This window comes from Poecilia formosa, unplaced genomic scaffold (genome assembly GCF_000485575.1).
Source record: "Poecilia formosa unplaced genomic scaffold, Poecilia_formosa-5.1.2 Scaffold55, whole genome shotgun sequence".
In the NCBI taxonomy this organism is placed as follows: Eukaryota; Metazoa; Chordata; class Actinopteri; order Cyprinodontiformes; family Poeciliidae; genus Poecilia; species Poecilia formosa.
In genome coordinates, this window is record NW_006799994.1 from 1,559,599 (window position 1) to 1,584,093 (window position 24,495).

A 24,495-nucleotide genomic window follows, 5' to 3' on the forward strand; every position below is an offset into this window, starting at 1 on the left:
ACTCGTCAACTGCAATAGTTTAAATAAATTCTGAAAAATCAGCAGAATGTGTCAGTTTTCTTTATGTGATTCATCATCAGAATAACTGATTACTAAATCATTAACTGAAGTCCTATCTGACATACAGTGTTGCTGAAAGGCTGCAGAATCATTTTCCTTGTGTCTTTGATTTTTTGTTTGCGGGAATTTATTGTTTGACTGGAACAATCAAGCATCACTGTGAAGAGAAAAAGTTATAAAACCAGCTGCATAGAATCTCAGAGATCTTGGGTCTTGGGTGCAGGATGGGTAAATGGCTTTAAATGGCTTTTTAAGAGTGAAAAACAAAGAAAACATCAAGACAGAAGAAGCTTTGTTCTCCTGAAAGACAGAAAAAATATGATTTAAGTCTAGAAACCACTGTATCATATGTCATTTATTTAATTCATGCTTTGCTATGGTCGGTTCTCTTTGGTTTCCTCGTATTTGTTTAGCGTGACTCAACCTGAACGGCAGACATTTCTCAGAGATGCAGCTTCACATGAAAGCGTCTAACATACAGGGACTGGATCCTTGTTCTCCAAGCCATTGTGTTCTGGTCGTTCATCACAAACCCTCTTTGTGCCGGGCGGAGAACTCGGGTCACAATATTTGAACAGCTGCGGACTGTATGGTGTGTCTGGTTGTGTTGGTCTGTTGACACTCGGAGCAGGAATCCGTTTGATTATATGTGAGAGTTTGGAGAGTGAACTGCTCAGCATGCAGGAATGACACGTTTCACTAGAGCAGAAAATGATCAGTATATTGTGTTTTTTTGGTCATTGTGTACAGTAAAATAAGACAGAATATTTTCTGTTTCCTGTTCTTAGCTGATAGGAGTTCTACCTGGCGCGGTTTCTGCTGCTGTAGTTCAGCTGCTTCAAGGTTCAACGTGTTGCTCGTTCAGAGATGATGTTTTGTGTGTAGCTTGGTTGTAGCAAGTAGCTATTTGAGCTGATGCTGCTTGAGTATCGTTGGGAACCGCTCAGCCCATTTCCCTCCGACATCAGCAGGACGTTTATGTCCACACTGCTGTCACTCACTGGACATTTTCTTTTCCACACAATTCTCAGTAAAACCGAGAGACTGTGGGCAAACGTTCGTCACCAACAATCATGTCATGTTTAAATTACATCTCCTTCTCCAACCAGGTTGGTTAAACCTGATGATGGTCGACAGGCGCTGGAGGACCTAAACCAGGGGTGGGCAACTCCAGGCCTGGAGGGCCGGTCTCCTCAAGCTTTTAGATGTGTCTCTACTTCACCACACCTGAGTCCAATAATGAGGTCATTAGCAGGACTCTGGAGAACCTGACTGGACTTAGGAGGTGATTCAGCTGTTGGATTCAAGTCTGTTGGACCAGGGAGACGTCTAAGAGTTGCAGGGCACCGGCCCTCCAGGACCAGGATTACCCACCCCTGACCTAAACTCTTTCCTCTGAACAAAAAAAGTGCCCTTCTCAAATCTTTTTTCTTTTTTTAACAGTGTCCAAGCTAGGATGGATTTAGCCGCCTGTGTTTCCTATACTGCATTTTGTGATTTTTCCTGACAAATCTATTCTTGTCAATCTGATTGTTAGAGAAACCAAACTACAGAAAATTGACCATGATTAAACATCTGCATCAGATACATACGACTATTTGATTTAAAATATATATAAATACAACCATGATGGCATGTAATGAATCTCATCTGAATACAGAAAGTGCGTAACACTGCGGTGTTATTCTCAGCTCCCATCACTAATCCTTGGTGAATTGGTTGAGTTTTTACAAGAGTGCTGATAGTGGAAGATCTCTGTTATATTCCAAAATGCTGGAACAAAACAGTTTCACATCAGACAGAGTAATCAGAACATGTTGTCAGGATCTTCAGAACCTCAGAGGGAACAGCACTGAGATAAATCATTCATCAGGATTTGATTTGACCTCATGGATCAGGAGTTACCAGAAAAATCCTTCCTAATTGTTATAAAAGTCACTTTGTTGCTCAGCCTCAGAACAGAACGCCATGTTCTGATTTCTGAGTAATTTCACAGCTTCCTGGAAATATACAGACACATTCAATAAATTAGGATATTATTGAAAGGGTCATTTCAGTAGCTTCATCTTTTAAGATGATTTTAGTGAAAATACAACATTTAAGATTATAATAATACACCACACTAATAAAAAATATTTTTTTTAAACAAAATTTTGTGCGTAATCGAAAGTACCTACAGAAAGGTTGTAGTTTTTAATCTTAGCATATTCTAGTTTCATAAATATTACTGTATATCAGTAGAGAAAATTTGGAGAACCGTATTGGAAAACCTGACAGGGGCCCATTATGTTGTTCTGGAATACAGAAATGTTTGTTTAAATAGTTGGACTTCAGTTTGAATAACTTATTGTGCTGTGATCTGAGAAGTGAGTGACCGCTTTGAATCTGCCTCAGGTGGATGAGTCATGCCTAATTGGACAGAGACCAGTTTGTTGTTACTGGACACCAGTAATGGTTCTGTTGGGAGGGGCATCGACTGCATGTTGTCACTTCAGACTCGCTTCATTGACCTCAATCTGTCAATATCAGGAAATTCTCCCCGACTTCTGTCTGCCATGCACTTAGACACCTAGATATTAGTCTGGTTATTTTTAAATTCCTGACCCAAAAGTCCAGAAAACCGGGTTAGTTTGGCCTGGTGTGAATGTGTAATAGAACTCTGATACAGACTACAAAAAGCAAACTCAAACCTTGGAACTATGGTGCAGCTCGGATGCATATGTGAAAACCAAGTGGATCAGAGACCGCTCCAGAAGCAGACAGTGGACTACAGAGCAGGGCATTCTGGGTAAATACAATCAAAACTAATGTGCTAGTCTAGCGCTAGGAGGAGAAATGATTTGGGGTCTTTAGTCAAAGACCAAAGAGAAATATTTAGTTTCTGTCAGTGTCTTCTTCAGAGGTTTTGTGTTGTTTCCTTCAGTGGTTCTTGGTGCAGCGCCCCCACAGGTGAGGAGGGGAACAGGTTGCTCAAAGGGTTTGGCTGGTTTTTATGCAGAGAGAAAAAGAATCGCAGCAGCTGCAAATGGATCAAATGTTGCAATTTTGGTAATCAGTCGAACTGAGTCTACAGGACTATCTGGTGTGAAAACAACCTATGTTTTCTCCACAAGAATCATCAGTGAGGAAATGCTTTAAGCCAGGGTGTGAAACTCATTTTAATGCTGGGACACAAGATAAAGACTATTTTTAAAGGGTCAATTGTGGAAAAATGTGTTGATAAAACTATCTCTTGAAATTAAATAACACCTTGACTTAATTTGGCAGGATAGCATACAGCTAAAATTTGTCTAGAGCTTGAAGGCCACATGAAGACATCTGGAGGGCTGGATTTGGCCCACGGACCTTGAATTTGAAACGTGCTTTGAACCCATGTGCTTTAACATCCTGACAGGATGAGGCTTACAGGAACGTGTCAGTGTGACTTTGTGTTTGCTGGTTGTTATGAATGCCGATGAGTCAGATGTGTGGATGCATCTGTTCATGATGTTCTTTGCTGCCGTTGTAAAGAGAGAATGGCATTTAGCTTTTGTCTTCAGGCCGTCTCTGTGCTCAGACTCACTGTGAATGCTGCAGAACGTGTCGCCTTCAAGAAACCGGCCTCTTGGGAAATGAGAGAGTCAACACCTGCTCACCTGAGCTACGCTAACAAGCTCATTTTGTGCAGCCACCAACTGCACATAAAAAGATAAATGAAAAGTATTTGTCCTTTTATAACCAGAAGTGTCAATAAAAGTGGAGTTGTGAATTTATTTATTTTTATTCTTAAATGTAAGCCATTATGCAAAATTCAAATTTTGCACATTTTTGTACTTCCACTTGAGTTTCTAACGCTTCTAAAAGCAGCACAAACCCTTAATAAAACACCCAGACAGTTTTTGACAATAAGTCCATGTTTTTTGGTGTCTAGAAAATGAGAAGTTTCAAAATCCTCCTGATTGTTGAGTCGTAATCAATGGACAATGTACAATGGCTGCTGGAAAAGACAAGAGTTTAGTTGTTGACTTGCCATTCAGAGACTACTTGCTGCATTCTGGTTGGTTGTGCAGGAGGTTCTACTAATGCTTTTCAAAGATGTACGGTTGTATAACTGCATCTGTTTGCAGCTAAGACGGGTTTTGTGCAAAAAATGTAATGAACATGTTTAGTATCGCCCATTAACCTATCCTAACCTGTTCAAGGAAGCAAAATAGGTCGCTTTTAACAGAAAGACGTTTTTGGAAACATTGTCACATGAACAGAGCTTCAGAATAATGTAAAAGAATATGTATTTTTACAGTAACTTAGCTTTATATCTTTCTAGAAGCTTTGCCTCTATTAAATTGCGGATCGGATCACAGATGGATCAGCATCTGGAGCAGCGGAGCTGAGAAAGACACAGTAGAGAAAGCAGCTCTGATGGCGGTTCGGACAGAAACACAGAATGTTCTGTCATTGTTTGGTATCTGATCTGGAGCTGCTTTATCACAACAACAGCCAACATTGCGAGAAACGCTGATGAACTAAAGAGGGTACCTGCAGTGCAAGGTGAGCTGGAAACAGAAAGGAATGTGAGATATTATCACTGAAACTTGGATAATAACACATTAAATATTATCTAAAACTGTCTTAAGAGAAACAACCATCTGGCAGCTTTTGAGATTTGGTGAAAGGTAAAAGAACAGATCTTATAAAGGAATTTAAGAGAGGTGTCGCAAATCTTTCAGCCACAGTTAATAATTCTTAAACAATGCAAATATTTTGTATTTAACCAGAGATCATATTAATATTAATTAATAATATTTTACTGAAACCTCCAGGGCAAATTAGACAGCACTTAAAGTTAATTACCACAACCAACCAGACGAACACTTACATAATGAGTAAGAAACAAAACATTTAAAGAAGAATAACAGTTTGCTCCAATCTGATGGTTGGAGAGCAGGTGAAAAACAATAAATATATTTGTTGTTGAGCTCAAACTTCTATTTATTCAATAATTTAGCAGCAAAAAGGGTTTTAGAATTGAGGATGTTGCTTATTTGATGATATATTAAAATAAAATTAATTAATTTCAGACCCTAACATTTTAATTGAATCCCATCACTAATTCTAAGAACTCCTACATTTTGCACACTGCATATGTCAGGGACAAATTCAGGTGGAACAGGAACAGATTTATGTAACTTTTGGTCGGTCTTACTGTCTGGTGTAGAAATACTCCTGGGTTTTTCTAACTACAGGCCACAACTGGACTCATTCTGGGCCCTTAGAAGCCCGTAGTCTGAATAATTGCTTTGGTTCTTAACTGTGAAGGTGTTATACATGTTTAACACAGGTCAGAGGGTCACCGTGACCCCTGTCACTGTGGAATGACAGGATTTATGGCGCAGCATTAGAGCAGCTCGTGGACGCAGTGAGAGGACAGCGGGGTGAGAAACGGGTTTGCTGCAGCCGCGCCCTGACCACTGCTGGCTGCTGCGCTGCTCACACAGCTCTGAGGTCTTCTAAACACATCCAGTTAAATTTAGACTGGCTCAGACTGACCACAATCAGACCTCCTGAAATCTGGCTTTCTCTCTCTCTCTCTCTCTCTCTCTCTCTCTGTCTCTCTCTCTCTTCGCTCGGCCACTGTCTGTGGGTTTTTTATTTACTTTTCTGACTCGTTTTTTCCTCAGGACCCCCTACCATCGCAGACACACACCCTCTGCTCCCCATCATGCTCTGGGGCGGCAGAGGGAGGCTGATTTACGTGGTGTTTGCTCAGGGTTCGCGCTCATAGTTCTGGAGGAAATTAAATGTTCGAGTTACAGCCTGGATTGATTCGGGTTACCTAAAATACTGGAGCTGTTCCTGGAAGAACTCCTGTCTGAACAGAGAGCGTTCTCATGGCGTTCATCCAAATGTTCAGACTTTTACCTTTTATTCCTGCCTACTGTTCTGTACGTGGACAGTTTAATGGAAGATGGAGTTATAGTTGTGCTTCCTTCAGTTTTTCTTGGCTTTCTCAGTAGAGAAAATCCATCTTGCTTCACCTGCAAACTCCAGTTGCTTTTCCTCTCTTTTATGCCTGCTTTATACAACGGCTGATTAGAGCCATTGTAGATTAAAAAAAGAGAGAGAGGAGTAAATTTCCACCAAAAAACTCAAAAACTTTGAGACTAATTTCAGAAATTTTCTCGAAAAAAACTTTGAAATGTATGAGTTTGAAAAATGTAAAATTTGCTCTTTTCTGAGTTTTTTTTTCTAGCAACGTTTTGAGGCTCTGTTGTGTAAACAAAGCCTCAGATTGTAGAGAAGAACACATATTTGTTAAATCACCTAATTTTTAATCTGATCTAAGGTGTTTAGTTCTCTCACAGTTAAACTTCTAGTCTCTGTTTCTCTATTTATTTTCCTAAATGTTGACCTCATATGCATCTGGACTTTTTCAGGAATGTTGTTTTAATCATGACGTCAAGCAGACTAACAATGCTTGACCTTTTCTCTGACCCGCTAAGTTTGTTTGCCAACTTTTTTCTTCCTACCAATTTACTTTTCAGTCATTTATATTAGATTTTTTTAAATACTGATTCAAATCTTATTTTCAGTTTTTTAAATATCGAATTATTTAATGATTTCCCATTTTAAACTTATCAAATCTTACATTCTTTATTGAAAATCATTTCTTTTTTTTCTTCCATGTGCTATAAATATTGATCTCAGCTCATGAAGAGATCAGATTTATCAGAAATGTTAATGAATGACATTCCTCTACCAGTCGGACCTTTCCTCCTCCTCCTCTTCCTCCTCTTTAGCTCGAAGCTCATTGGCCCGTGACTGGCTCCTGATGGCCGCCATGAACATGACGGGACCATCTATTAGCATAACTGTTTCTCATTATCTCTGCCACCGACTGATCTTTTTCTCAAGGATGAAGGAGAACAGAGGGGCGATCCAGCCTCAACGCTCCAGTTTAGTTCTGCTTTATTTACTTTCTATAAGCATACATTTAATATCAATCAGGACTGTTTTCAGAATTAGAATTGTGAACAATAATTATTTATATTTTTATTTAAAAAAACCTTCTTTCATCTAAATTAACAAGAAATAAAAGGTCACTTAAAGGCCATTTCTTTAACAAAAATCCACTAAATACAGTAGATGATGTAGGAGCAATTATTTGGAAGGGGATTTTTTGTGATAATTTTATAAATTGTTCTCACTGAACAACAGTTTCCAGATGGCTTTGGAGTCAGCAGTGCATGTTTTATTAATACAGCTCCCTGCCCACTTATGGCATTGGAAGCATTTATCTGCATAATGTATATCTGTGACTGGTTTAAGAGCATGATGTTTCAGGTACAATTTAATTTTATTCAGTTTTATTTACTTGGCACTAAATGTCATTTAAATGTACAAAGTGGTTCAGTTTGTATCCAAATATAAATGTGTAATTTAGATAAATTATATTCTATTCCATTTTATTCCAATGCTACATTCACATCCCTAATTATGGTACAGTGCATCAGAATTAATATATTATGTAAGTTATCTAAGGAAGCAGCAATGAGAGTAAGAAAAACTCCTGGATAATCTGAAACGGTTAATGTGATTAGTTATGATGAATCGATTATTGAGATAATTTTCAACTAGTTTAGTAATTGATTAATTCTTAAATAGTGTACAGACTCCTAAAAGTCATTTTGCTAAAAGAACAACATATTCAGAGTTTATACAATTATTTATATATATTAGACACCTTCGTCGTCCATAACTACATTCTACCCAGAACTCCTGAAGTGGCTCTAAATAGTGGATTTAGCTTCACCTGGTTCAAATTCTATGAAGTATTTTCATAATCACCATTTGCTATTCAATTATTAATTGGACAATCAAGTAATTATAATAATCAACTGATCAGCCCTGCACTGTATTAATGTCATTTCAAGCAGAAAGGCCTGAACTTTTTACATAGTAGTATTTTTTTAGCTGCAGATTCATCCTTTACTATAAATGATCAAGCACACACTAGAGAAACGCTGTTATTGCATTTCAGACAATGAAATGTTTATTTTCTTATTTAAGAAAAGGAATTGAATTGTTAATTGGCATCTTTTAATATTGTGTAAAACCCTTCAGAAGGAGCCGATTTTTTTTTATCCATTACTGATCAGAATAATCAGCTACTAAAATAGTTGTTGGTTGCAGCCGTAGCCCTCTGTGTGTATTCTCTCTCTGATTCATGTTTTAGTCACTTGTACTCCTGTCTGTTGTGCATCCGGTTTGGTTCGGTGTTCCTCTGCAGCCTGTGTAGGAGGATAATGTGATGGATTAGCAGATTTGTTATTTTTTCTGCTGCTCAGCAGAATAACAGATGAACTTAATCGAAACACCTGAATAAAAGTGACATCCCAACCAGACAGGTGTCCAGAAGTCAGTCAGGAATCATCCGCCTCGTCCACCTCTGCAGCCTTTGTGTCGTCTCACTGAGGATTCCTCCAATCTGGGAACTGGTGGGTGATTTGACACCCCTCGTCTCTTCCTTCCTACTTCACTGCATCCGGCCAATCAGTACACAGAAAGACCTGGTCACATGGTGTGTCCCCCGCCCCCCTTCCTGGTTGCCATGACAACGAGCCCTGGTCCAGGCAGCATCTTGCTGTGGTGAGAAAGAAGAGCAAGAGAAGAGGAGGCAGACGGAGAGGAAGGAGGAAAATCGAACGCTGCAAGCCGGAGGGAGGGAAACCTTTTTGGATCCGATGCCTGTTCCCGTTTTCCCTCCATGCTGTAAGTCTGTCCGTTCGTCTCATCCAGCCACAGCTAACCCAGATGACTGACTCGGATCCACTTATTGAGATAAATATCCGATGGTGCGTCTTTAAGGATTTTGCAGGTGACATCATGTGAATTTTTTGTGATCCACTGAGAACGCGGCGCGCCTCACCTCACCTCAGGGAGATGGCCTTTGTTTGTGTGCTTTAGTCAGTGTCCTCTCATCCTTAATGACAGATCTCTATAGTGAACAGAGGCGTGGTGAGATCAAGCAGCTCAGCTCTGATAAAGGCACTTCCATAATGTGGTGAATCTCTCTCTGATGTACTGTGATCTGGCAGCAAGTGATTTAGCCTTTATTTTCATTCCTGCTGCTTTAAACTGCTCTCTTCCTCTCTCTATCCAGTTCACTCTCACACAAGCAGACCTGTTTGCTTCTCTGCATCCTCCTGTGGTTCTGTTTAATTAGCAAATCCGTGCAAATCCAACTAGGGCAGCTTGTTCTGATTGGAGACCTCATATGTAGAATGTCCTTGTGCTGCTGGAAACAGGGATTTCCTGGCTTAAAAACACTTTTGGAGTTCAGACGTTTTAAATTGCGCTTCAGCTGGAGCCTTTTTTATTAGATTGTAACTGACTGCATGTACAAACATTATTTTCCTGATAAGAAGACATTTTTAGAGTTTCAAAAATGTGAAGTTGTTTTTACAGAGATATATAGTTCAGTTTGACATCAGTCTGCAGTAAATGTTACTGGAAGGCACTGAGCAAGACAAGCAGGTCAAATCCAGATCCGGTTTTGGGTCCAGACTGAATTTGCATCTGCAGTCCCTTGACAGATTACAAAAACTAATATACAATGTAAAAATAGAATAAAGCAGAAAATATAACACCCAGCAGATACAGGCTCATTGTGACCTTCTGTTGGGACTAACTGGGGTGGACAGGAAAGAAAACAGCCACATGAAAAAAAATCACATAAAAACGCAAAAGCCTCTACTAGAAAGTCAGGTTTCACTCTATCTGGTTAATGCTTGGCTCAGTTGGGTCTCCATTAGTAGTGTGTTCCTCTCTTTATAGGTGTGAATTGGGACAGGAACGTGTGCGGGCTGCGATGGTGTCATTTCGGGTCTGTGCTCTTGGGCAGCCAGTTTAACTGAAATCTTTCAGTATAATTGTTCGTTGTGGGTTGCCTTGTCCAGTTGTCGCCGATTGGGCAGGAATTTGGTTGGACCATGCACATGCAGGAGCTCTGATCAATGGTCCAATGTGCTGCTCACCATCTTGGCAACTATACTGTCTCTTTGCAGACTGGTTGAAATGTTCAAGGAGAAAGGAGAAACCAATCGACTAATGCAGCTGGGAAAATGGAAGTAAATTTGGCTGAAGCTGACTGAGGAAGCTTGTTTACCAGGCACACTGTGCCATTTTATAGCACAATGAAGTAACTATGTTGTTAAAAATATGACATATATATCAGAAATGACTTAAAAGAAACCTTACTTTGTAATTTAGCATCTTTTAATTGGGCCTACGTCTCTTTAGAAACTCCTACTTTTTCTGAAACTCTGCCTTCAGCAACTAATCATAACATGGCTCCTCTATTTAACCTTTAACAACATTTTTGCCAGTGTTTCACTGAGAAGTAGCTAAAGGAATGATCTCAGCAGATGTGCACTTCCCCTAGGTGTTTGCTAACTGCTGCTGGCTAGTCTGAAGGAGCTGAGTGGGGGAGTCTCTCTGGAGAAGGGCTGCTCTCTGAGGCAGAAACCCAGAAGCTTGAGGAGAAGGCAGAGGGCGGAGCTAGGTCCACCCAGCCGTTTAGCACAGCTGAATGGTTGCCATGGAGATTAAAGGATTTCTCAAACACATATGAAAGAATCAGGTATATTTTTGATGAAGGGATTAAAATGATGTAAATCCATAAAAAAGTAGGTTTTACATGACACTGCCCCTTTAAAGCAGCAGGAGCTTTGATACACACACAGCTAAACCCCTGAGCTCTGAGTCAGGAACACTTTCCATGGTAAAGAAAGGAGCAGAACGGGGAAGCAATGCAAAATTTACCTGCAAGAATCACATTGACAGAAACACATTTACTAAATAATTACAATTCATCCTTCTTTAGTGATGCAGTAAGAACTGTAGATGGAAAAAAACAAAGTATTAGTCAAAAATTAAGAAAAATTAAGAAAACTTTCAGATATTGTTTATTATTGATCTCATGCTGTTAGGTGGAATAGACATTTTGCAATGAAAACATTCTTTCATCATTAGAACAATGTATGAGTTGTGCTATGTGGCTGTATGGAAGTTGAACTTTAAACTGTTTGAAAGAGATTATAAGTACTTTAAGTCTTTAGTCTCAAAAACAAAATTATGAAGAAGTTGACAGAAAGTTAAAGAAGGAGAGAATGATGATGTAATACCTAATGTGGAGTTTGATCTAAGAGAAGATTGTAACAGTCCAATCAGAGCAGAGAACAAAAATAAAAGGCCTTTTGTGATCAAAGTGAAGGAAATTGATCTGATTGTCTCCTTTTTGTTTTCCTGTGATTTAATTTAACATTTGATCTTTACCATTTCCTTTGACAAACAGCAGAGGTTTCACTAAGTGATTCTCAGTTATCTCTTCCCTCCATTCTTTAAATAATCACAACTGGTGAGGCGTTGATAAAGAAAATACTGTATGTTTTTGTAGCAGGAAGACAAATGTAAGATTGTTTTGTGATTGAAAAAGAACAAAGCAGTTTATCAGTGGCACATATTTCTGTCTGCAGAGAGCAGCCAAAGGCTCGCTACAGTAAATCATTTTTATGCAACGTCTTTCCTTGTAAAGTAATTGTTTGGACGTTATAATTTTCCAGAGTTGTAATCTTATGGTCTTCCACTGAAGCTAACTTTAGCCTCACTTAACCCCGTTGCACAATTTGTGTATGAAAGCAGACGAATGGACTTTTGTGGAAGTTATAGATTCTTTGTGTTATAAAGACCCTTAAACAAAAAACTCATAAGAACTCAGAAATTAGAAACAACACATCATAAAGGATTTTCCCTGTTATTTTAACGGAATGACACACAGTTTATTTTTATTATTTTATTGATTTATGATGCCTTTTTTATGGTCTTCTGTTGATAACATCCACATTTCTGAATTTCCTGCTAAGATAAGTGATTTATATTTTCTATGGTGTGTAATCATGCACAGAGGTTAACATGACGCTGCAAGAATTTAAAGCTCTATCAACCAGTGAATCTTTAGTCCAAACTCCTAACTTGACCTGGGACGAATGGCAGTTCAGTCCAGATCCGGTCCAAGTCTTATTTTAGAACCAGCAGCCATGTGGGAGGGACCTGACCACAGGCAGCAGAATCAGAATCAGTTTTATTGGCCCAGATTGAAGACACAGCAAGGAATTTGACTTTGATTTCAAGTCCTCACAGCGTACAGATAATATTTATAAATACAGAGGAAGCAAAATAAAAGCTAAAGAAACAATTTAGAAATATATTTCTTTGTTCACCCAATATTTATCCATTTTTAATGGCATGTTGTGTTAGTGCAAATAAGCTGAAGGTAAAATCCTAAACCAATGTGTCCAGGATGTGTGGAGTCTGCTTAGATGTAATGAGACGAATTGTCAAAGCAAATTAAAACAGAGCGGAAGTCTGGGAAACATCTGCCTGTGAAAAGATCCTTTTACTAAAGATTTCTACCTGTCTTCAGGTATCTTTAACATTTACCTCAGTGGTTTTGGTATTACATGCCCTTTTTGCACTTTAACTCTAGTTCATGTATGTTCATTCAAATTCATAAAGAAAGGCTAGCTACTTGTTGAAGAGAAATAATTTTATCAAGTTTATGTAAAAAGAGTACTTATTGCCCTTTACTGTTAAATATCAGAGTTACAAGTGTAAACATAAAGACCTTCAATCCTGTCTTAAAATCAGATTTGAACATTTGAAAATACGTTTGAAAAGCCCTGATCTAAATATGTTAGGCATCATTCCAAAATAGAAAAATACTATGTAGATCATAAACAAAAAGCAAAATAGAGAAATTAAGAAACATTTTTTTTTTTTACAATTTGCACCTGGTTTAGTTGTCATTCCGCTCTGTTTTGTAATTAAATAATATAACAAAAATGAAAACAATAATAAAATTACATAAAGGCAGTATAAATAAAATATATTATTATTATTATTGATAATGATTACAATAATAATAATAATAGACTAAATGAAAGATATAACAATTTGATTTGCTGAGTTATTTTTTTGTATCACTAAACATTAAAAGCGAGTTTGCCATGCACAATATGGCGGACGCGCTGACGCATTTTTCTCTTTGACATTGGGCGTCTGTCTTGTTTCCGACACCAAGTAAACGTAGCAGTTGTGCTGCGTCACGTTGGCAGAGACCAATCGGATTAAACTGAGCTAAAACATGCAGGAGAAGTCAGAGACAGGGCGAGGGGGTGAGACACAATTTACTAACAAAAAATAAAGTTACAAGTTCGTAAACGACAGTTTATGCTTCATATAGGGACTATTTTCATTGTTCTTTGTAGTTTTAAATGACTGTTTGTAGAAGTTTGTCTCTTGGTTCGGTGATTTTTAGCTAACAACTGCTAACTCCCCCTCCATGGTTGCCGTTATGGTCTGGACCGATCGCTCTGTGTCAGTTTCAAGTTGCGCCTTCTCTCTCTACTGTTCTCTGCTCTCCTCCGGGCTCAACGGCCAGAGCTAATTCATATCATCATTGTTTTTATTCCCTCATAAAACGCTGACGTTCCCACGAAAATGGATTTATTCTTACCGCATCAGAGTGGATTTTAACCGCTGAAGGATTCGGAGGTAGGATGACATTCCTCCCGCCAGCCGGACTAACGCGGTGTGTTTTCCTTAGGTTGCCGTGGGATCAGTGGACTGCACCTTTTGCACGTTTGGCAAATTAAACGCGCTGGTGATTTTTAATGCAGCCACTAAGGATTTAACTGCATCCACTTGCAATAAATCTGACATGTCCTATTATCTACATTACACATGCACGTTTCCCTGCTTGTGCATTGCTCTGGTTATCTGCCAGCCACGGTTTTAATGGGACAGCCTGTGGAATGTGTTGCATGGTGACAGCAAGCGGTCTCATAATGAAACATGAAGTGTATGTTTTGTGTTTGCAAATAAGAAATGAGTAATGCAGGGGCAAGGTCATAAAGGCGTCAAAAACAATCTGGTTTTAGCAGAATTTGATATCTAAGGCTGTGCAATGTTTCGAAGTGTTTATCTTATTTGCATCAATAACAGTTACAGCATATGGACAGATGTCTGTAATAACTATTAATAGGCATGTTTTCAAATGAGCTGCATGTCAGAACAATCTATTTCAAATGAAAGCATCAACGTAAATTTTACACAATGCCAAGATGAGATGGGTGAGGAAACCTTAGTTGTCTGCAGTGTTTTAAAACTTGGAATTATGTGCTGCTGTTTGTATCCTGATTTACTTTAAAACCTCGAAAGTGTTGTAAACGGAAATCAGAAAAATGGCTTAATTATGTTTTCTTGAAGTCTTCAGCAAATATTAGAGATCATTTTGTGTTTTGTGTAAATGATCTTCGGCAGCCCCTTTATTTAGCCTAAAGGTAATTTTTGTTGGGAAAAACATTTGTAACAATGGGAAACTATTCGGGATAAAATGGTACTACTTGTGGGATTCGCTACAGATTTAGTCACATTCTTACTGTAGTTGAAGAGTGATTCTTGAGAATAGGGACAAAACAGGTCATATGGATAAAGTACAAAATTTGAATAAAATATACAACAAATATAATTCTTTCAAATATCTGATTAAACTAACCTTGGTCATGTGAGCACAGCAATGTATATTTTCCTGGTGTTGGCTGAATATTTTTTTTTATTTTAAACATTGTAGTCGGTGGATGATGGCTGTAAAATCCCTTGTCCCGAGCAGAACTCAACACATTATAATAGTTTAAAGCAATTACAGAAATACTAAAATTATATGTTATGACAATTAAGTATAAGTAGTCATATAAATAATTATAACAGTATCAATACATTGAATTAAAAATAATTTTTTGATATTTTCCAACTCCGTTGAAATTTGTCCCTAGTTTTTGTCAACACCGTCAGACATGAAAAGAATGTAAAAAAAAAAAAATCAGGCATTATTGGGGGGCACCAGAACTTCTGAGGACCCCATGACCTCTTCCTTTCTCTTCCTTTGCTAGGAGGGCTAGTTAGCTCTGGTTAGCTTATGTTATTCTTTAGTTTTTTCTTCCGTTTTATTCCTAAGTTGCTTGTCACAACCATGATGTGTCAACACCATAACTGACAATTTACAAAACTTTGATGAAATTTTGTGAAATAAAAGCTTAATTTAGGTTTACTGTAAAGATTTCATGGACCTGATGAGCTACAATATGGCCTCCTTCAGAATAACATCATATATTATTCTATAAATTGAGGTAGTTTGGCTTTTTGTCAACTCCGTCAGATATCAACTCCATCAGAGTTTTTGTGATTCTTTCAGTGAAATTGTCAAATCTCACTTAAATGTGCAATTAATTAATTTAAATGTATTTTACATAAATTGCATTACTTCACATGTATCAAGTTTTTATTTTTACTCACTAGTTTGTCATCACCTTCAGTTCTGTGTCAAGTCCGTCATGCACTGTCAGCTCCATCAGATGGACTTTTTGTTGTTTTTGGTTTTAAATAATATTTCTTTTGTTTCTTGAGAAGCATTTGTCTGTAAAATGAGTAAGAATATCACTAATAGGGTATTTTAAAAATCATTTTATATTTATTTTTATCAGATGGTGATGACAGCGTTCTAGGTCAGGTCGATTAAAAATTTAATTTAAAAAAAAAATGTTGCAACTGGGAGCCTGCACCTTAGCATCTTTACATTTTACAAAACATTGTTTGTCATATTTGCATACATAAGGTTGAGAAATAACAAAACAAAACAAAAAAAAATTATGGGAAAATTAAAACCCATTTTGTCCCTATTCTCAAGAATCACTGTAATTACTGTTTCTTTCCCTATTGGTTGTCACAGCTTCATTGGTAGCTCTCGTTTCTCTTCATCATATAATGTTTTCCTGTTCTAATCCTTTTCAGCGGTATCCATCTCCACAGTAATCACTTTATTGAATAATAATGAGAAAAACAAAATTAATTTATTGGCCATTTCACCAATTCTTTGGGTTTTATTTGTAATCGTTTTGCTGCCTACTTCTTCTCTCTCACCTCCATCTTTTCCTTCTTCCTCTGAACGTGCTTCATGTCTTTCCAGTATAAATGTTTCTTTAATAAATTAGCCAGTTTTCAGAAGCTCCTTAGTTCCTATGGAGGACTTATCCTGCCATAATTGGCAGTAAAAACAGGTAAAGTTGTCACTTTATCTTTTACAGAATCAGAAAGAAAAAGAAAAGAGAACATGAGAAAAACAACAAAGAAATCTGTAAATAAACAGATAAGTAGAAAACAAGAATTGTAAATGAAAAGATGAACTAATACAGGAGAAAATAAATCAACGTATGATTAAAAATGATAATAAAACAATTATTAAATAAATGACAAAATTATATAAAAGTAAACAGAATGTAACAGCAAAACATTGTATTAAATACAGAATATGAAATGAGAAAATAATAAATGAAAAAGGTAACTAATAAAAAAATTAAAATAAAATGGGAAATTAAATATTGATAATATTAATATAATGCTGTTGAAAATGATAAATATTACTTTATATCACAGTGTATATTTAAGACAGGCTTAACATGTACCTTTTCTTGGATGTAATATTTACCACATTAATTACTATATAAATCCTTTTATTTATTTCTGTCTTTGTTGCCAATTTTTGCAGGATCAGCCCTCCATACCTTTCCTCTTCACATTGCATCTGTGTCTTCAGTAGCTTGAAATACCACATTTTTTACTGAATCTGCCTCACATTTTATTTTCAACGCTGCTGAGAAATGATAAGCAACATTCGAGTTGCAGAACTAATACGCTAGCTAATATTTTCACAGTTAATTCTAGTTTTTGATCAGATATCAGTCTTGATTGATTTGAAAGTTTTTGCTTGTTCGACCGAGGTTCAGCAATAGTTGAAGACCAATAATGTTCTGGATATGTTTCTTTTATGATTAGTCTTAAGACAAAAACATGCAAGTGCAAATAAAACTCCAATTCTGGTTGCATTCAATTCACTTTTATTCATTAGAATAGAAAATATGACATATTGAGAACAGATGGTTTAATTCTTAAACAGGAATGATCCTGTAATCTTCTGTGAAATTTGATTTTATGAAAGAAACTGCGGCATGTCGTTTCTCTGTGTTGTGTAAATCATTTGAATTTGGCCAAAATTGGTATCAGTTGTGTAAAATAATTTAAACAGGAGAAACCTTTAAGAAGGTTAAATAAGCCAGGTTAAATGTGTAACCTATTCGAAGCAGTGAGTTTTTAAAATGGTGATTCAAAGATTTGCACAGCTATTCACCTGATTGAACAGGAAGTGTGTAAATGTTGCTCCTGAATGATGCATGCCTTTGTTTTCCTGTTTGCAGCCTTGCAGGTTGACTTCATGCTGGACTCAATATTGCAAAAACAAATGGCTCCTTCCAGACCCAGATTTGGTCCATACATTATGTCACAGCAACAAGAGTCATTCTGTGGTTCAACGAGGTGGAAAGACTTGAGCCGACAGCATTTCTGTCGGACAAATACACTTATCCCGTCTCAGTTGAGTGAGGGTTTGTTTTATTGACCGACGGTATTGATTCTAATTTTTACTTACATTTCAGTGAGTTTTGGTTTGCAGCAGACGGAAAGCTGGACGTCTCTGAAGGCAGATGGGTCTGCTGCCGTCTGTAGAGTGGGATCAGGATGGAGAGCGGCGAAGGAGGAGGATGTTTGCTTGTTGGTTGAGTCAGCAGCAGACAGAAAAGGAGGCGGCAGTGGCTTGGTTTTTATTAAATTCATTACTCATAATTACTGCTTGTGTCCATGTGTGGACATAATTCATAACACAGATTACACTCATTTCCCAGTTGGTCAACATTAAGTATAGTGAGGGTTCTGGGAACCGTTTTCTATCTGATTAGATTCTGATTTTTGTATCGATTCAGAATCAATTTTTGAGTCAAAACGATTATTCGCAATGACGCTAACCCTAATGATCTACTCCCGTCTGCTTTGGAAGACAGAACGACAAATGGAGGCATTAAAGTGTCCCTTTCATTTCTTTTTAAATATTAAGCCATGCTTAGATGGAATCAGTCCCTCCAGGCACAGGGAGAGCGCCACCTTTCTGCAGACAGCCTCCTCTGTGTACGACCACTTGGCAGTTTCCATCCAGACCTTTTTAGCCCTTTGACAGTCTTTGTAGTTATTTAGTGAAAAATTGTATTTAAGCGTACATAATTCGTCCAAAGTATTCAGGTGGTGTTTGAAGCGACATATTGTACAAATATATAAAACACGGCAACAAACTTCTGACCAATCACAGGACATGCCTCCTATTGGAGGGAACGTCGTACCTTGGCTGAGCTTTAGCTAGTCTCCACAGATCTGCGGTGTTTCCGAAGTGCTAAATGTTCATTTTGTGAACTTTGCTGTGCATGGTGAAGCTCATGTCAAGCTCAGTTTTCCTGGGAATTTGGTAAAAACCAAAATGAGTCTAAATCCAACATTGATGGGTTGAATCTCGCACTTAATTTTTGTGGTTTTCTCTTAGTTGTGGTACTTTCCGGACATGAGTATGTTCCAGTACCGTCTCCATTGCAACGTCAGAACACCCCACCCTGTTGCAAAAGTTTTAAGTAGTTTTATGTTTGCATCTATTCTGAGTTGTAGTAAATCGTGGTAAACGTGAATCTATTTTTGGAACGCCCTTAAAACCAAATGAAATGAAAGGCCTGCCTTGGTGTGTAGGTGTTGGAAGCAGCTTGCAGAGGACGAGCAGACCGTCTCTCAGAGGGGAGACGTTAGTCCCTTCCTTACTGTGCCTCCCCGTCGCCCCACACGGCTTCATGGATCTGGAAGTGGCTGCAACATGAAAAGCCCAGTTGAAAGGAAGTCGTCTGAAATCAGCTGCTGCTGTGTTTCCAGTAACAGCCGTCAGGTTTTCACCCACCAGGTCTGCGGCGGTTCCCCCTGCTGATGTGTAGCTAACGGTTCCTAGCCAGTCTGGACTGCTGTATGCCCTTAAAAGGAGAGTTGTGGGTAACGGCATGCTAATGGCACGTTGTTAACTGTGCGAGGTTAAAGTTCCTCAGCAGATGATTACTGGAAATAAAAATAAATTAAGGTGTAATTGCTCTGTTTGCTTTTAGCTGAGTAGTGTTCAGGGGGAGGTCACGGTGTTCCTCAGGGATGAGTCAGAGTGAAGGAGGACATCAGGATGCTGCTCAGGTTGCTCACTTTTCCTTAACGAGATATAAGATGAGGATGTAAAAAGTAGAGCTGCGTCTAACGGTTATTACAGTAATCAATTAGTCTGACAATTCTGCATATTCATTTAACTACTTAATCTTATTTTTCACAATATGAAAGATACATGAACAAAAATAAACACTTGAGGAGTTCTGGGCAGAACAGATTTACAAAGTTTGGTCATTTTATCTTAAATGGAAAAAATAGATATTCTTTGCACAGTTTTGACTTAAAACTGGTCTGAGGCTGCTGTTCATGTTTTAGAGTCTGTATTCTCCAGTTAATTAACCGATTATGACAATAATCATAATCAATCAATCATAAGCCCACGTGAAAAGATCTGGTTCTGTGTCCTGCTAGAACAATGAGAGTTAGTTGAATTCATCTGTTCTCCCTGCAGCCAGTCAGGCAGTAACATGACGGCTGACGGTAAAGTGTGTGTGAGAGTTACTAGATGACCTCTGTTCATCTGGTTTAGAGATTTTTTTTGTTTGTTTAGTTTTTTTCCCCTCTGGGCAGTGAATTAAAGACTTGGCAGTATGTTGCACCTTTGAGGTCAGAAGTGGGTCAGTATGACAGATGCATTCTTGAGCTCAGGCCAATGAGGTTGTTGACATGTTGGGAGTCTGCTGACCCTTGCAGCAGGTTTACTTTCCTGTCTGAACGGCGGAGTTTTATCTAAAACGTCTGAACTTGAGCTTCTCATTTTCTGTTTGATGTGACGTTTGGTTCAAGTGTCCTCACCTACAAATGAGTGAGGTGGCAGTGAGCTGGTTAGAGTCTATTCAGAGGAAAAGGACTGTCCCTGTGAACTGAGTCAGTTATTCTATTGATTAATTGGATAAAAAGATGGCACATGATGCAGACTTTTCATTGCATCTCTTTAACTAAAATACAATAAAATCACATTCCATTAGTGAATGCTTGATTATTGGTATCAAAGGATGAATATGGAGCTAAGGAAATGCGTTTTGAGGATACTTCTGTTCAGAATTTGGACCAGGTGAAGCTAAAACTGCCACTTGAGGAGTAGAACATATTTACATAAAAAGAACAGCTTTAAAAAAATGTTTTATCTGAATTGCAAAATGTATAATTTTTTTGTGCAGCTTTGGCTTAGTTACTTCAGCTAGTGATTTGTCAATTACTAAAATAGTTGACAGTTATTTTAATAATCGATTCACCATCATTAATCCAATTAATCGTTTCAGCCCTAAAGTATTTGTATAGATATTTTGTCTTATTTATTGCAGTAATGATAAAATTAATTTTGAGTTGAACTGAAAAGATTCGTGATTCCCGGCCGTTCTCCTCTTTCTGTCCTTCTTTCTGGACAAAACAACCTTTAAATAAAGTGTTTAAAATTCATAACCGTCTCTTTTGCCATAAATTGGTTAATGCCTCTCAAACACAGTTACACTTCAAAGAATAAATGAAGACTAAACTCATAAAATAATTTTGATTTATATTCATGCATAAACAGTAATTGTATGCATAAATATTTTAAAATGTTTTTTATTGAAGAGCCAACAGAACAGATAAACATCACCAATTAGAGTTTATTGTTATTGAAACATAAATTCATCTGTACCTGTAACTCTGCGTTGAAAGAATAAAAACGTGTCATGTTTTTGGGATGATGACCCTTCATTAGTCAGGAGCTGTAATTTATTGGACTCTGTAATCTACATGCTCCTTTTTGACGTTCAGTAAACCTGTGAAAAGTCAAACCTGTTTAGAGGTCCAGACAACAACCGAAACATCTTATTACTGCAGGAGCTGCGCTAATCCGAGCAGCCAGGTGCTGCCTAGCAGCTCTGCAGCAGCATGATTAGTTTTAGAGTCTGTTGAAACCAATTTGTCCTCATTTCATGCCCGTTGAAAACATCCTGTGCTTTTCAGGCAGGATCTGCCGGTGCAGAGCCAAAGCAAGCCAGGCTTTTTCTCCCCGAAGACCACATCATATTTCACATTTTCTCTGCGCTTGTCTTTGGAGGAGCTTAAAGTCCTCGTTATCTGCCTATGTGAACAAGTCACAAATTCTTCTCTGGCAGCTCTGATGGAGAAACAAGCCCACTTATGGTTCTTTTCCAGAAAAAAAAGTCAAAACCAAACTCTCTGGAGAGTTTTTCTTTCTGTTTTAATGTTGAGGGCTGAAGTCTGAATTACTGCTATCAGATCCCAGCGTTTTCTCACTGCAACTACCTGGGATTCTCATCAAGGCAGGTTTGGTAGTGCAGTCTTAAATGATGATCATCCTCCTAGTAAATATAATGATCATCAAGGTGTTTAAGTCAAAGTGAACAAAAGTTTATCTGGTTTCTTCTTTATGTTGTAGTAATCTAAAGAACCAACAATATGCTTCTTGCTTCTTGCTGTAGTAACAATAGTCACCCTACTGTTTCCAACTGAGCTGCTTTGTATTTAGCATTTAGGAAAAAATAAACGTCAGTATTGGACCAAATTGTTATCGGCAGGTCAGGCTTTTTAAAGATGGATAATTAGCCAGAAAATTCGGTGCACCACTAGTCCACTGTATCAGGACCAATCAGAGGCTGGTTGGGTCACTGGGATGAGAGAAGAGAGAAAGTTATGTGTTTTACTTTATCGCTCCAATAAACGTAGAAAGAAAAACTGTAAATAAAGTAAAAATATAGATGATTTTGGCATCTTGTTACATTTCTAATGGAAACAATCCTCATCTAAATATTACAGTAAAATACAGGGATTATTCTGAGACTGGACTTCTGTGAGTTTCCTGTTAACCCGACCTCTCTAACCCATCCTTTACGTTTATTTACTGAAACATGAATTCAAGCCAAGCAAGTTTTCATCAAGTGTTTAAACATGATCTGTACTCCACCTGTCGGGTATGATCTGACTCCCGCCTGCAGCTTGTAATAAGTGACGGGGATTAAAGCATAGTTTAGGAGGAATCTACTTTCATTCGTTCTTCAGTAAATCTTATCAGCACGCTCTGCAGTGTTGGGTTACCTTCCTACTGCAGTCGCTCTGTTCTCACACCGACCGGCCGGCCGGCCTCTGCTCAGCCGTCTAGGAAAGAGGAAGATGATTCAACAAAGTCAAGCCAGGAAGGTCACACTTGCTTTTTATACACTGCTGATGTGTGACATATTTTAATATACTACTTGATTCTTTAAACATGTAGATAGAAATAAAATCTGTGTTTTGTTGCAGTTTTTTCAGCTGACCCATCCTTTATGAGATTTTCAAGAATTTTGTGACCAAGTTCAGATGTCCTGTAATCAGATCTCTGGACCTGTTTGGTCCCAGCAGGATCTAGAGAAACTCATCTGTGTGTATGAATAGCATCAAAATACATTAAAGACCTGTTGTTACCTTCCAGACCCCTCTGGTCTTCTGGTTCTGGTCTGCTCTGCATTCCCAGAACCAAACACAGAGAAGCAGCATTCAGTTTTTAATCCTGTAATCTGGGACAAACGTCGGGGAAACTCGAGGCTAAAAATCCATTTTTTAGCTTTCTGATTCCTGTGGTACTTTGACAGACTGTCTATTCATAACACGAACTGGAACATCATTATTTCAGGTCTGTAAATCCAGCTTTTTTTCCCCCTTTCCTTTATTTTGTTACTGCAATGTTTCTTTTGCTCTGTTTTCATAATCTCTTTGATAATCTCTCTGTTTAATAAGCTCTTTGAATTGTCTTGCTGCTGAAATGTGTTAAACCTGCCTTCCCTGGTGCGGTGCGTTCACTGACTGACTTTCCAACCAGTCACTGCTCAAGGCAAATTAAGCTGAAAATAGTTTGTTTCTGCCACTAATCGATCTTTGCTGCGTGTACCGAACTGATATTTATTCATAAACTCTGCTCTGGGACCACCTTCCTCTGAGGCTCAGCGTCGGCTTTAACACCCGTTCCAGATCAGCCCTTGCATAACACAGCGAAGCAGAGCAGGTCCACATTCCTGCTGGAAGGTCTCTTCTTAAAGGGACTAATGAGACATTTTGAGCTCTATAAGTAACGACAGCTGAAGATAAATGGGATTTTATTTCAATTTTTAGCAGAAGTTCAGATATATCCGGAGAAAACAATAGCATAAACAGTGTTTTACTTATTGATTTGCATTTCTTTTTTCTTTCCTGAAAATGCCATAAATATTTTCTTCCCGTTAGAGTTGGGTCAGTTTGGCCTTCCTGATTTCTGCAGTTGTTTAACAGGCTGTAAGCAGCCAGATGTGGTGGATTTTTAAACCTTGGTTAAAAGGTCAGTAAAGCAGTCAGAAGACCAGCGCTTCACTTGTCTGCACACACATGCTGCTTATTTACCATCAGATCTTCTCACAGCCGCGCCCTTTCTCTGAGATTACAGAGAACAGGTGTTCATGTGACAGGATTAGACCTTGTGATGGTTTGCTGCTGCATGTCCCAGCAAAGCTTTGCAAAGTAGCCTGAATGCACTTTGACCTAATCAGATTATATTGAATCCTAAAATTGTTTCATATGACAAATCTGAAGAGAAAATGTCCCAGAATGTTTCACTTGTGTAAATGACATTCAAATCGGATATACATAAACTACTTTAGCTGTTTTTACTTCATTTATCTATGACTACTCCTTTTTAAATCAAAAATCTTAATAAAAATAACACATAGTTACTTATATCTAATGTTTCCTTATCATGTTTGTAAGCAGTCATGAGCTGTGGCAGGTTAAAGGTGAATTATCACAACTTCTAATGTTGACTTATAGCCACATAATATCTCAGTTAATTCAATAAAAAATAAACAGCAGAGTCATTTAAAGCTCTTTGAATTGCCTTGTTGCTAAAGGTTTAATTCCAAACCTTTAGTGTTGTTAGTGTGTGTTGATGCAGTCATTAGTTGTACTGTAGTTTTACCAAGTCATGCCAGAAGTGAAGCATTCAGTGGGTGAGGCTTTGTGTGTCTAACATGCAGCTGACTGGTGAGCTTTTCTGTTTTACTGTCTTAAAATGAGGAACTGAAGGGGATTTTCTGGAACACCCAGCAGTGGGGCCCTGTCTTAGATGATAAGACGGAGATGAAGTACGTGGAATTCACATGTCCTGCTGTGTTTTTTTTATTTACCTTGGTATTTTCTCATTTAAAGCTTTTCGTTTCGTCACCTTGAACTGCCTTGAATCAGTGTTATTTAGTCAATGCTTCAAGTAAACCTCAATTATGGTAGCATTTTTTATTTAACCAACCCAACTCTGCACATTCC

The 24,495-nt window shown here is 38.0% G+C and overlaps 1 protein-coding gene across 2 annotated transcripts in view; it reads left to right on the top strand.

Annotated features, from left to right (window-relative positions):
- mical3a (microtubule associated monooxygenase, calponin and LIM domain containing 3a) overlaps positions 1-24,495 on the top strand; it is a 98,874-nt gene that overhangs the window by 10,254 nt on the left and 64,125 nt on the right. Inside the window, exon 1 of one of the 2 annotated variants that reach the window (XM_016672042.1) lies at positions 13,465-13,650. The exons of the other annotated variant lie outside the window; for it this stretch is intronic. The gene's annotated coding sequence lies outside the window, so the exon portion shown is untranslated. Of the gene's footprint in view, positions 1-13,464; positions 13,651-24,495 lie in introns of those variants that run through there. 2 annotated transcript variants of the gene reach the window in all.